General features: G+C 36.3%; 2 non-coding genes across 2 annotated transcripts; both read left to right on the top strand.

Annotated features, from left to right (window-relative positions):
- Positions 1-3: 3 nt before the first annotated feature.
- On the top strand, positions 4-110 carry LOC120577981 (small nucleolar RNA R71). The gene has a single exon (XR_005643957.1). It is a non-coding gene; the product is annotated as a small nucleolar RNA R71 (small nucleolar RNA).
- A 13,610-nt stretch (positions 111-13,720) lies between these two features.
- On the top strand, positions 13,721-13,827 carry LOC120577973 (small nucleolar RNA R71). Its single transcript, XR_005643949.1, has one exon. It is a non-coding gene; the product is annotated as a small nucleolar RNA R71 (small nucleolar RNA).
- The last annotated feature ends 1,119 nt before the right edge of the window (positions 13,828-14,946 follow it).

The raw sequence follows: 14,946 nt of genomic DNA, 5'->3' as shown, positions 1-14,946 counted from the left end.
TCAAAACCATGATGGGGGCAAAGCCTAAGCATTTCTTTGAAACGCTCCCACGCATTGTAAAGAGATTCACCATCTTTTTGAGTGAATTATGTGATTTGACTTCTCAATTGAGCAATTTTACTATGGGGAAAGAATTGGGAAAGAAATGCCTTCCTCATTTGGTGCCATGAAGTGATAGAACCAATTTGCAATGAATGAAACCAAGCACTAGCTCTATCCCTCAAAGAGAAAGGAAAGAGGTGCAGCCTTACGGCCTATTGGTTTGCCTTCAAAGTTCCACTGAGTCTTAAAAAAATTGAAACATGAAGATTCGAATCCTCAGTGGGTGATCCGAAAAATTGATTTTGCTGCACTACGTAAATAAGTGCAGGCTTTATTTCAAATTTAATACCCTTAACTGTTGGGTACACAATAGCATCGTACGGCTCATCTGAAGATGTGATTGCGATACTCTTTGAGAGCACGTTTTTCAGCCATATCGTTATTATTGTGTGGATCTTCTTGGAGTCATGCCTGAAATCAAAATGGTTAAAGATAGAAAATAAAAAATAATAAAAAAATAAAATAAAATAAAATAAGGAGAAAGGGAGGGAGAGAGATTTTATATATAAATATATATATATTTTTATTTATAGAGAGAGAGAGAGAGATATTTTATATATAAATATATATATATATATATATTTTTATTTTTTATTTTTTATTTTTTTATAGAGAGAGAGAGAGAGATATTATAGCTAAAAATAAAAAATAAAAAAAATAAAAAAAATATTTTAGATATATATTATTTACTTGTAAAATTATATGTATATATATATATATATATATATATATATATATATATATATATATATATTTTAGACTAGCCACTATTAAAAAGTTAATCAAATTACAATAACTCCCCGGCAGCGGCGCCAAAAACTTGATGGGATAAAACCGCAAGTGCACGGTTCCACCGGTGTAGTAATAAAAGAGTATCGTTCCGACAGGGAGTTATGAATTCAATTAACTTTTAATAATGATTAGATGAAAGTTTCAAAGTTTAAAGTTTGGATTTTTAATTACAAGAAAATAAAAGAAAAGAAAAGATAAAAGCCTTGGGATTATTGGTTCATCCTAACGACAAGTCCTTCTCAAACCAAACTATTAAACTTATAACCTTATGTTAGACCTAACTTCTAAAGACAGTTTCTCTTTTGTTCCTCTAGCAACCAAGCCTATTTCGCTGACTTGATTACTATTAGATTTTGGTTCCTCTAACAACCAAGCCTATTTCGCTGACTTGATCATTATTAGTTCCCTTGAAGATCGAAACTATATGTCTCAAAGATTATAAAGACTATTTCGCTGCCTTTACAATCTTTGTCTAAATTCATTTTTTCGAATATCAAAGCTCCACTTTCGTTTTATGAATTGATATTTGAGATGATGGATAAACAATTATCAAACCCTCCACTTTCGTTTCCACAGTTTGATAATGGTTGATCCATGTTAAAGCGGTGAATTTAGATAAGGAATTAGGGTTACATAAGATTAAGGTTTAAAGCTTGGTTTGATTAGGATTATGCCATTAGACTTATCCAACAATCCCAAGACAAGAGAAGTCTACTCACTAATGTTCATCGTAGACAAGGAGAAGAAGAGAGAAAACATAAAAGTAAATAACAAGAAAGTAAAATTAACTTTTATTAGAAAGACAATTGTCACATATTGCATTCCAAGAAAAGATGAATATTTGTGATGGCTAGCTACTCTATTTATAGGTTACATTCGACTTAAAATCTAAGCAATCACTAGAATGTTCCACAAGTAAACTAAAACAGAGTAGCTTAAAATCTAAGCAAAAGCAGCAAAAGTAGTTCTGGAGTGTGGCACGGCCGTGCCAAGTCTAGCACGGGCCGTGCCAAGCTTCTGACTTTGGGGGAGATATATTTTGTCTCCAAATCTTCGTATTTTCGTACCGAATCAGCTCCAGATCCTTTTCTTTTGCTCCAAGACTCAATCCATCAAATATTCGTTCCTGAAATATAACAATATGAAATTAAAGTAAAATAGTTCAAAAAGGAAATAATATAAATATAAAATAAACTTAAATCTAATTAAAACGAGACTAAATAACATATTAAAATAGATAATAAATGACTCATCAAACTCCCCCACACTTGAATCTTTGCTTGTCCTCAAGAAAAAGGCATAAACATGGTAGCACAAAATAATATTATCATATGACTATTCAATTAAAGACATGTCTCCTCAAGGGCTTCAATTTCAAGCGTACACTAATCACAAACTCAAGCATTTCTTGTAAACCTTATTCAACCCAACAATCAAGTTTCAAGTGAGTGTGTGTGTGTGTGTGTGTGTGTGTGTGTGTGTGTAGTCCAACCCTTTTCTTGCTCCTGTATGAGATAGATATTATGAGGAAACATGTTCTAATCCTAGTACTAAACCAACCAAGAAAAACTCTTTCTTCATTTCATATAAGAGAGATGAGAGTATTTGCAATCTTTTTGATCTTTGCCATTTGCACATTTTTGGAATTTCAACATACTTTATTTAAGAAATAACACCTTCACGTAGGAAGTCGGAGGGCCTACCCCCTTCCCCAATCTAGATTCAGTGGTGCTCCTTAAAACATCATCTTCACGTAGAAAGTTGGAGGGCCTACCCCCTTCCCCAATCTAGATTCAATGATGCTTTTTAAAAATTTTCAAGATAACATTACCTTCACGTAGGAAGTCGGAGGGCCTACCTCCTTCCCCAATCTAGATTCAATAATGCAACCTTGAAATTATTTTGGCTATTTGGCTTTTTATAAACTCCTTTATACTAACTTATACTACTTTTACTTTGAGAGTTTTTAAAGGTCAACGTACCACTAAAATTAAAACGTATTTCCTTAAAATACCTATTCATACACTTACTCAAGGGAAGCAACTTGTGTTTCATTGGAGAATTGTATTCACTTTGAAGCAAGATGTGGGTATATCAAGAAAACTTAAAATACAAGAGTTCACTTTCATGTACAAGAAATAACCAATTAAGAGGAGACAATAAAAAATTTATGTCATGATATTTTATAATAAAAACAAGCTATTTAATCATGCCTTTTACAATAAAACAAAACAAAAGAATAAAGTTCAAGGGAGTTTGGTAACACTACGACTCAAGACACTTTATTAGGCTCCCCCCACACTTAGGAGAAGCATTGTCCTCAATGATTCAAAAGAAGAAGAAGAAGAAGAAGAAGAAGAAGAAGAGGATGAAGAAAGAAGAGAAGTAAAGAAGAGTAAAGGAAGAGGAGAGCTCACAAAATATAAGAAAAAGCAGCAAAAGTAGTTCTGGAGTGTGGCACGGCCGTGCCAAGCCTAGCACGGGCCGTGCAAAGCTTCTGACTTTGGGGGAGATATATTTTGTCTCCAAATCTTCGTATTTTCGTACCGAATCAGCTCCAAATCCCTTTCTTTTGCTCCAAGACTCAATCCATCAAATATTCGTTCCTGAAATATAACAATATGGAATTAAAGTAAAATAGTTCAAAAAGGAAATAATATAAATATAAAATAAACTTAAATCTAATGAAAACGAGACTAAATAACATATTAAAATAGATAATAAATGACTCATCACTACTATCTCAGCTCTATTATCAGGCCTAGCACCTATGGAGGAAAGGTAATTAAGTAGGTAGAAGCAAGTATGAACGGGGTTGTTACTAAGCATTGCCCAAAGCATAAAGAGATCATCCGTCCTAGTTGTTCCTACCTCTTTTCTACCCCAAATGGTACAAGCCATGACTCTTTGGAGGTATCTTAGCACTGGGTTGTGAATGTTACTAGCCTTATTGTTACGAGGATTATATTGCCTTAACCCGGTAATGCGTTTCCAAAAGCTAGCGGGATCATAGTCTTCCGACTTGAGATTTGGATTCCAAGAGTCATGGATGAACCCCGCATTTGCGAAGTCCATCTCTAAACAAAAATTTTCAAGAGACATCTCGTAATCTATATTCAAAATTCGGAAGGAGACTCTATGGTCGGGGTTATCAAAGTTCACTTTATCCTTCGTAAATTCAATAGAACTTAAGAATTCATAAGTGAAATTTTCAAAACCTTGCATAGGTCTAAGCATATCAACGCATCCTAAATTTTCTAGTAAGCTAAACACATTATCCCTTAGTCCTAGCACACTCAAAGTATAAGAATCGGGATATCGACAAGGGTGTAAACGTTTAGAGATAAGAATCTTATACTTGTCCCTTTGCTTGGTGTCCTTGAAGATTATGCCATGATTCTTGACTTGCGTTTTCTTCTTTGATTGTGGTCCTCCGGAAGAGCTTGCTCCACCTTTCCTAGATGCCATTATCCTTGACCTTGGTTTAACCTTTTGTGATGTTGGTAAAGGTTGGGTTTTGGGGAAGTGTTTGGTGGAAATGGTTGGTTTAGTGATGGGGTTAAAGGTTAAGTGAGTTTTAAGAGTTGGGTTGTGGAGTTGGGTGATGAATTTCTGGTTTTTGGGTTAGGTTAATGGGGGTTACGAATTTGGGTGATTTTGGTTTGGATGAATGAAAGTTGTTTTTGAATGGAGGGTTATGATTGGAATGGTGTTTGTGATTGATTGGGTGGAGAAATTGTGTGAATTGGTGAAGTTTTGTGGGAGATATGGAGGTTTGAGGTTTTTTGGTTATGGAGGTTTTAGAGAGAAAATGGAAGGATGAGAGATGATTGGTTTGGTGAATGAGGGAAGGAGAAGATGAAAAAAAACGAGGATAATCCTTACCTGGGGTCGGGCACGGTCGTGCTGAGGTTGGCACGGGACGTGCCAAGTTCCTGGCTCTTTTTTCATGGTCTTGGTGTGGCAAGGTCTGGCACGGCCGTGCCAAGGTTCTGGACATAGGAGCTTCAAAATTTTCCGCTTTCTTGAATCATGCTCGGACAATTACCTACAAAATAACTTAAAACAACAAAATAAACAACAAAACAAAAGCAGTTAAATGCGTGGTTGCCTCCCACGAAGCGCTTCTTTATAGTCATTAGCTTGACGTTAAGAAAGTGTCCTTAGAAAGGATCAAAGAGGGCATATTGTGTAGATGACGCTAATGAGCGTTCTTTCACATCATGACCTTTAATCATGTTACAAGAATAAAGAGCGGGACCTTTCATATAATTCTCCAACTCAAATCCTATCATCTCATCACTCACTTGAAAAATAATCCTACCATTCTTAACATCTACTATAGCACCCGCAATAGCGAGAAAGGGTCGTCCTAGAATTATAGGGCACTCATTGTCCTCATCTATGTCAAGCACCATGAAATCAGTTGGGATGTATATCCCTTCTATTCTAACGGGGATGTCCTTAACATATCCGACAGGTTGGATATCAGAACGATCGGCTAACTTCAATGTTGTTTCAGTAGGTTTTAATTCCCCTATTCCCATCCTTTTAAAGAGGGGTTAGGGCAACAGACTAACATTAGCTCCTAAATCACATAAGGCTCGGTTTAAAGTTTCACTCCCTATCATACAAGGGATGGCAAAACTTCCTGGATCTCTAAGCTTTGGAGGTGGCTTCTTGATGATTGCACTTCTTTCTCTTGTCAAAGCTATTGTCTAATTGTGCTCTGTAGCCTTTTTCTTTGAAAAAATTTCTTTTAAAAACTTGGCATATAGAGGCATACGAGACAAAGCATCAGCAAAGGGAATCTTAATGCAAATCTTTTTAAGTATGTTTAAGAATTTATTAAATTGAGCCTCCAAGTTAAGCTTAACAAGCCTTAATGGGGAAAGGGCTTTGTTCTTGTCAAGTGGTTTCTCTATCACATCCTTCTCACCTATGATGAGTCATTTAATATCTATTTTTATATGTTATTTAGTTTAGTTTTAAATAAATTTTATTTTATTTTATATTAGTATTATTTCCTTTTTGAGTTAGTTTACTACAACTTGCATTTTATTATATTTTATGAATGAATATTGGATGGGTTGAGTCTTGGAGCAAAAGAAAGGGACTTGGAGCTGATTTAGTACGAAAATACGAAGATTCAGAGACAAAAATACGTCTCCCCAAAGTCAGAAGCTTGGCACGGCCCGTGCTAACATTGGCACGGCCGTGCCACCCTCCAGAGTCACTTTTGCTGCTTTTGCTTAGATTTTAAGCTACTCTATTTTAGCCCGCAGTTTCTTGTAGAACATTCCAGTAATGTAATTGCTTAGATTTTAAGTTGAATGTATGCTATAAATAGAGTAGCTATCCATCACAAATATTCATCTTTTCTTGGAATGCAATATGTGACAATTGTCTTTCTAATAAAAGTTCATTTACTTTCTTGTTATTTATTTTTATGCTTTCTCTCTTCTTCTCCTTGTCTACGATGAAAATTAGTGAGTAGACTTCTCTTGTCTTGGGATTGTTGGATAAGTCTAATGACATAATCCTAATCAAACCAAGCTTTAAACCTTAATCTTATGTAACCCTAATTCCTTATCTAAATTCATTGCTTTAACATGGATCAACCATTATCAAACTGTGGAAACGAAAGTGGAGGGTTTGATAATTGTTTATCCATCATCTCAAATATCAATTCATAAAACGAAAGTGGAGCTTTGATATTCGAACAAGTGAATTTAGACAAAGATTGCAAAGGCAGCGAAATAGTCTTTACAATCTTTGAGACATATAGTTTCGATCTTCAAGGGAACTAATAATGATCAAGTCAACGAAATAGACTTGGTTTTTAGAGGAACCAAAATCTAATAGTAATCAAGTCAGCGAAATAGGCTTGGTTGCTAGAGGAACAAAAGAGAAACTGTCTTGAGAAATTAGGTCTAACATAAGGTTATAAGTTTAATAGTTTGGTTTGTGAAGGACTTGTCATTAGGATGAACCAATAATTCCAAGGCTTTTATCTTTTCTTTTATTATTTGCATTTAATTAAAGGCTTAATTGCACTTTTCCCCCCTATCTTTTGTTAATTGTGCGATTTTGCACCCCCTCTTTTTTTTTGAGCGATTTTGCACCCTATCTTTTGCCAACTGTGTTTTGTTCAAAATCATCATTAAAAGAGGGGAAAAGGGGCAAAAGATAGGGTGCAAAATCGCTCAAAAAATATAAGTGAGGGTGCAAAATTGCACAATTAGCAAAAAGATAAGGGGCAAAAGTGCAATTGAACACAAAGATGAGGTGCAAAATCAGAAAGGGGGCAAAAAGATGGGGTGCAAAATCGCTCAAAAAAAAAAGAGGGGGTGCAAAATCGCACAATTGGCAAAAGATAGGGGGGAAAAGTGCAATTAAGCCATAATTAAAAAACCCAAACTTTTCTACCTTATAAACCTTTAGTCTAATCATTATATAAAGTTAATTGAATTCCTAACTCCCTGTCGGAACGATACTCTATTTTTACTACTTCGATAGGACCGTGCACTTGCGGTTTTATCCCATCAAGTTTTTGGCGCCGCTGCCGGGGAGTTATTGTAATTTGATTAACTTTTTAATAGTGGTTAGTCTAACCAAAAAAAAATAATAAATAAATAAAATATATATATATATATATATATATATATATATATATATATACACATATAATTTTACAAGTAAATAATATATGTATATATATATAAAATATTTTATTTCCTTTTCTTATCCACTTTTTTTTATTTTTATTTTTTTATTTTTTTTATTTTTAGCTATAATATATCTCTCTCTCTCTCCATCTTATTCTCTTTTATTTCACTTTGAATCGTTCTGATTTCACGCATGGCTCAAAACTATTATCCTTGGACTCCTTCCCCTGTTTTTCCTCCTTGTTATGGAATATTTGGTCATACTGGTCAACTAGGTAGTGTTGTTAGAAGTCCTGAGCAAGTAACCTATGCTCATTATAATCAAGGGTTTAGGAACGATCAATTTTTTCAAACCCCTCAAAATCCTTTTGCACAACAAACAACACCACCTGATTTTGAAAATAACCAAGGAGTCCCTCAAAGATCCAACTTGGAACTTTTGCTAGAAAATCTTGTATTAGATAACTCTAGGCATAACAAAGAATTTGAAATCCAAGCTAGAAATTTGAAGGACTCTCTCGATAGGCTTTCCTCAAAAGTAGATTCTCTTTGTACTCACAACAAAATCCTAGAGACTCAAAACCCTCAAGTAGCCTTTCCCTCCCAAACCTCCATAATCCTTCTGAGCCAACCTAAGGCTAACCCAAAGGGTCAACCGAATGATGTTACACTTAGGGATGGTAAACAATTAGAGGTAGAGAGTGAAAAGCCACAAAGTGAGAAAGTTGTGATAGAGAGTGAAAAGCTTAACAAATCACCACCGTATGAACCAAAAATTCCTTTCCCACAAGGGTTTGATGAGTTCAAACTAGATGAGCAGGTTAGGAAATTTATTGAAATCATTCAAGCCAATTTGCCATCTAAACTTAAGGATCCAAAGAATTTTTCCAAACCATGTGTCGTAGGATCCGAGATTATAGAAAGAGCCATGTGTGATTTGGAGGAGAATGTCAGTTTGATGCCATTGTCCCTTTGTGAAAGATTGGGTATAGGATAGAGAAACCCTTTGATCGTCAAGCTAATGACTTTAAACGAGCGCTTCGTGGGAGGCAACCCACGCATTTAATTGCTTTTGTTTTATTTGTTTCTTGTTGTTTTAAGTTATTTTGTAGGTAATTGTCCAAGAATGATTCAAGAAAAAGATTTTTTTTTGAAGTCCCGGTCTCCAGAACCTTGGCACGGCCCGTGCTCACACTGGCACGGCCGTGCCAGACCTTGCCTCTCCAAACCCAAGCCAAACCCAGGAACTTGGCACGGCCCGTGCCAACCTCAGCACGGCCGTGCCCGACCCCAGGTAAGGTTAAACCTCATTTTTTCTTCCCTCATTCACCAAACCAAACATCTCTCATCCTTCCATCTTCTCTCTAAAACCTTCATAACCACAAAAACCATTCCAACCACAACCTTTCATTCAAAAAAAAAAAAAAAAACTTTCATCCATCCAATCCAAAAATCATCCAAATTCATAGCCCCCATTAACCTCACCCAAAACCCACAACTTCATCACCAATTTCCACAACCCAACCCCTAAAACTCACTTAAACCTTCTCCCCATCACTACACCAACCTCTTCCACCAAAAACAATCACTAAACCCAACCTTCACCAAAACCACACCAACTCCAACCAAGGTCAAGGCTATGGCTTCCAAAAGAAGTGGAAAAGAAGTTGCAAAATCTTCAAGAGGACCTCCCCCAAAGAAGCAAGTACCGGCAAAGAATCATGGCATAATATTCAAGGACAACAAGCAAAGGGATAGGTATAAAACTGTCATCTCTAAACCTTTCACATCCTTGCAGGTACCCTGATAATTATGACTTGGTTACACTAGGCCTTAGAGACAATGTGTTTAAATTTCTAGGACGATTAGGGTGGGTTGCTAAGTTATGACCTATGCGGGGTTATGAAAATTTCACCAATGAGTTTTTAAGTTCAATTGTTTTTAGAAAGGATAGGATGAATTTTAATAACCCTAATCATAGAATCTTTTTCCAGCTTATGAACATTGATTACAAGATGTCTCTTCAACACTTTTGTGATGAGATGGGCTTTGCTAATGCAGGGTTCATCCACGACTCTTGGGATCAAAGTCTTAAGCCGGCTGACTATCAACCCGCCATCTTTTGGGAACATATCACCGATCTTAGGCAATTTAACACATGTTCAAACAAAGCTAAGCAATATTCACAACCCGATGCTTAGGTACCTTCAAAGGGTAATTACTTGCACTATTTGAGGTAGGACCGAATTGGGGAACACTAGGACGGATGAACTCTTCATGTCGTGGGCCATGCTTAACAACTACCCCGTTAACACATGCTTTTACTTGCTTGATTACCTTTCCCATGTCGGTAATAGGTCTGATAGTAGGGAAGAGATAGTTGTGGGCGGTATCATCACATACATAGCTAGGCAATTGGGAGTGGGTGAGGACCAAGGGATTAACAACATTGAGGGAAACAATAGGCTTAACATAGCGACCCTTATCTTTATGAACTTCATTAAGCCCCATCCACCCATGTCCTACACACTCAAACTCAATGTGCCTATTTTGATTATACTTTCTAACCCATCTCGGACTAACACCGAGGTGGAAGAAAATTTGTTGTATGTTGTTGATGATCCACAGGTACATGAAGAACACGATAATGAAGGCGAGGAAGATGCACATTTGCACCAAGAAGAGGAAGGTGCACAATTGCACCATGATGAGGAGCACCATGACCATGATGCCGGAGAAACAAATGAAAATGCAAAATGGGCATGGATGCATACCGAGGCCGAGAGGATAAGCACCAAGGAACTAAAGCAAGGTGTTGAATTGTCGGGACTAAGGAATGATGTCCTAAGGGGCAACCGCATATCCGAAGAAAATAACCAAATGCTTCGGAACATGATGCACCATTTTCACCTCCAAGGTCCTCCCTATAGAACTCAATGAAAAATGTGAGATTTCCTCTTCCTCTCTTCTCTTACTCCTCCTCCTCCTCCTCCTCCTCCTCCTTCTTATTTATTTCTCTTATTTTGAATCATTGAGGACAATGCTTCTCCTAAGTGTGGGGGAAGCCTAATAAAGTGTCTTTAGTCGTAGTGTTTCCAAAATCCCTTGAACTTTATTCTTTTTGTTTTGTTTTATTGTGAAAGGCATGATTAAGTAGCTTGTTTTTATTTTGAAAAATCATGACATAAATTTTTTATTGTCTCCTCTTATTGGTCGTTTCTTGTACATGAAAGTAAACTCTTGTGTTTTAAGTTCTCCTTATATACCCACATCTTGTTTTAAAGTGAATAAAAAAAAATGCACAAGTTGCTTCCCTTGAGTAAATGTATGAATAGGTATTTTAAGGAAATACGTTCTAATTTTAGTGGTACGTTAACCTTTAAAAATTCTCAAAGTAAAAATAATATAAGTTAGTATAAAGGAGTTTATAAAAAAAAAAGCCAAGCTTAAAATTTATTTCAAGGTTGCATTATTGAATCTAGATTGGGGAAGGAGGTAGGCCCTCCGACTTCCTACGTGAAGGTAATGTTATCTTGGAAAAAAAACTTTAAAAGGCATCATTGAATCTAGATTGGGGAAGGGGGTAGGCCCTCCGACTTCCTACGTGAAGATGATGTTTTTACGGGGCACCATTGAATCTAGATTGGGGAAGGGGGTAGGCCCTCCAACCTCCTACGTGAAGGTGTTGTTACTTAAATAAAGTATCCAAAATGTAATTGGCAAAAGATCAAAAAGATCACAAAAACTCCCATCTCTCTTATATGAATTGAAAGAAGAATTTTTCTTAGTTAATTTAGTACTAGGATTAGAACATGTTCCTCATTATATCTATCTTATACAGGAGCAAGAAAAGGGTTGGACTACACACACACACACTCACTTAAGACTTGATTGTTGGGTTGAAAAAGGATTATAAAGAAATGCTTGAGTTTGTGATTAGTGTACTCTTTGAAATAAAAGCCTTTGAGGAGACATGTGCCTTAATGTAATTGTCATATGATAATGTTATTTTATGCTACCATGTTTATGCCTTTTGCTTGAGGACAAGCAAAGATTCAAGTGTGGAGGAGTTTGATGAGTCATTTAATATCTATTTTTATATGTTATTTAGTTTAGTTTTAAATAAATTTTATTTTATTTTATATTAGTATTATTTCCTTTTTGAGTTAGTTTACTACAAATTGCATTTTATTATATTTCAGGAACGAATATTGGATGGATTGAGTCTTGGAGCAAAAGAAAGGGACTTGGAGCTGATTTAGTATGAAAATATGAAGATTCAGAGACAAAAATACGTCTCCCCAAAGTCAGAAGCTTGGCACGGCCCGTGCTAAGATTGGCACGGCCGTGCCACCCTCCAGAGTCACTTTTGCTGCTTTTGCTTAGATTTTAAGCTACTCTATTTTAGCCCGCAGTTTCTTGTGGAACATTCCAGTAATGTAATTGCTTAGATTTTAAGTCAAATGTATGCTATAAATAGAGTAGCTATCCATCACAAATATTCATCTTTTCTTGGAATGCAATATGTGACAATTGTCTTTCTAATAAAAGTTCATTTACTTTCTTGCTATTTATTTTTATGCTTTCTCTCTTCTTCTCCTTGTCTACGATGAACATTAGTGAGTAGACTTCTCTTGTCTTGGGATTGTTGGATAAGTCTAATGACATAATCCTAATCAAACCAAGCTTTAAACCTTAATCTTATGTAACCCTAATTCCTTATCTAAATTCACCGCTTTAACATGGATCAACCATTATCAAACTGTGGAAACGAAAGTGGAGGGTTTGATAATTCTTTATCCATCATCTCAAATATCAATTCATAAAACGAAAGTGGAGCTTTGATATTCGAACAAGTGAATTTAGACAAAGATTGCAAAGGTAGCGAAATAGTCTTTACAATCTTTGAGACATATAGTTTCGATCTTCAAGGGAACTAATAATGATCAAGTCAGCGAAATAGGCTTGGTTGTTAGAGGAACCAAAATCTAATAGTAATCAAGTCAGCGAAATAGGCTTGGTTGCTAGAGGAACAAAAGAGAAACTGTCTTGAGAAATTAGGTCTAACATAAGGTTATAAGTTTAATAGTTTGGTTTGTGAAGGACTTGTCATTAGGATGAACCAATAATTCCAAGGCTTTTATCTTTTCTTTTATTATTTGCTTTTAATTAAAAAACCCAAACTTTTCTACCTTATAAACCCTTAGTCTAATTATTATATAAAGTTAATTGAATTCCTAACTCCCTGTCGGAACGATACTCTATTTTTACTACTTCGATAGGACTGTGCACTTGCGGTTTTATCCCATCAACCTAGAAGCTTAACACTCTCTCCCTTGACACATTTGGCTTTAGCAACAGTCTCTTCTAACTTACTACCCCCAAGAGAAATAGCATTGACATGAGCTTTGGGGTTTGTTTCGGTTTGACCGGGAAAGACTCCCGGTGTTTGAGAAGAGGTGGCCACTTGTTGGGCCACTTAGGAGATTTGGGTCTCGAGCATTTTAGTGTGTGTGGCGATAGAATCAACCTTGGTAGTGAGTTTGGAGAGAGAGTCATTCAGAAATTCTGTTTGGTTTTTCAGTTCTTGAAGTTGTTTATTTTGATTCATCATGCAGTTTTCCAACAAAATTTCCAAACTTGATTTCTGAGCCACCCTCTGGTTGTTTGTATAGCCAGGTGGTGCTACTTGTCCATAGGAACCTTGAGGGTTTTTGTAAAAGTTTTGATTTGGCCTCGTTCCTTGGTTGTATTTAGCATAGTTCAATTGCTCAATACTATTAGTAGCATTACCTAACTGACAATCAACACCAATATGACCAAATATACCACTAATTTCACAAGGAGGAGATGTAGGAGAAGGTGTGATAGCATTAACATTAAGTTTTTCAAATTTTTGAGTTAATGCATCGACCTTAGCAGCAAGGTGATCATAATCAAAGACCTCGTAAATACCTGCCTCCTTTTTGGAGGGTGTAGAGGCGGTGATGGCTCTTTCGTTGGTCCATTGGTAGTGATTCTGAGCCATATCTTCAATCAAAGCATAAGCCTCCGTGTAGTTCTTATTCATTAGTGCTCCACCTGCAGCTGCATCAACAGACATCTTAGTAGTATAAGTTAGGCCATTATAAAAAGTGTGGACTATGAGCCACTTTTCTAAACCATGGTGGGGACAAAGTCTAAGCATTTCCTTGAAACGCTCCCACGCATCATAGAGAGACTCCCCATCTTTTTGATTGAACCACGTGATTTGGTCTCTTAGTTTGGAGGTTTTAGAGGGGGGAAAGAATCGGGCAAGGAATGCTCGCCTCATTTGATCCCATGAAGTGATGGAACCGACTTCTAGGGAATGGAACCAAGCGCTAGCTCTATCCCTTAAGGAAAAGGGAAAGAGATGAAGTCTTACGGCTTCTTGGTTCTCTTTTATAGTGCCACTGAGTCTAAGGAAGGAAGAAATATGGAGATTTGGATCCTCAGTGGATGATCCAGAAAACTAATTTTGCTGCACCAAATTGAGTAGTGCAGGCTTGATCTCGAAATTGTTACCCTCAACCGTCGGGTACACAATAATAGCTTGTGGCTCTTCCGTTGAAGGAGTAGCATACTCTTTGAGAGTGCGTTCAGCCATAGCAATATTATTTTGCGCCTCTCTCTTTTTCTTATGCAAATATCTTTCAATCTCAGGAATAAATTCTCCGAGACTTTTACTTCTTCGCATAAGAAATTGAGAACCCAAGAAGTTAATGGTAACACAAAGAAAGAAAGAAGTAGAAGAAAAGAGGAAGAAGAAAGAGTTCTAATCACAAAGAAAGAGTTAATTAAATTAGTTTACTCCCCGGCAGCGGCGCCAAAAACTTGATGAGATAAAACCGCACGTGCACGGTCTTATATAAAAGGAGCCTTGGGATCATTGGTTCATCTAAATAACAAGTCCTTCACAAACCAAACTATAAGCTTATAACTTTATGTTAGACCTAATTTCTCAAGACAGTTTCTCTTTTGTTCCTCTAGCAACCAAGCCTATTTCGCTGACTTGATTACTATTAGATTTTGGTTCCTCTAACAACCAAGCCTATTTCGTTGACTTGATCATTATTAGTTCCCTTGAAGATCGAAACTATATGCCTCAAAGATTGCAAAGACTATTTCGCTGCCTTTGCAATCCTTGTCTAAATTCACTTGTTCGAATATCAAAGCTCCACTTTCGTTTTATTAATTGATATTTGAGATAATGGATAAACAATTATCAAACCCTCCACTTTCGTTTCCACAGGTTGATCCATGTTATAGCGGTGAATTTAGATAAGAAATTAGGGTTACATAAGATTAAGGCTTAGAGATTGGCTTGATTAGGATTATGTCATTTAGACTTATCCAACAATCC

This window comes from Medicago truncatula, chromosome 1, assembly GCF_003473485.1.
Source record: "Medicago truncatula cultivar Jemalong A17 chromosome 1, MtrunA17r5.0-ANR, whole genome shotgun sequence".
NCBI lineage: Eukaryota > Viridiplantae > Streptophyta > Magnoliopsida > Fabales > Fabaceae > Medicago > Medicago truncatula.
The sequence above is the reverse complement of the archived record's forward strand: the minus strand, read 5'-3'. Positions and strand labels throughout refer to the sequence as shown.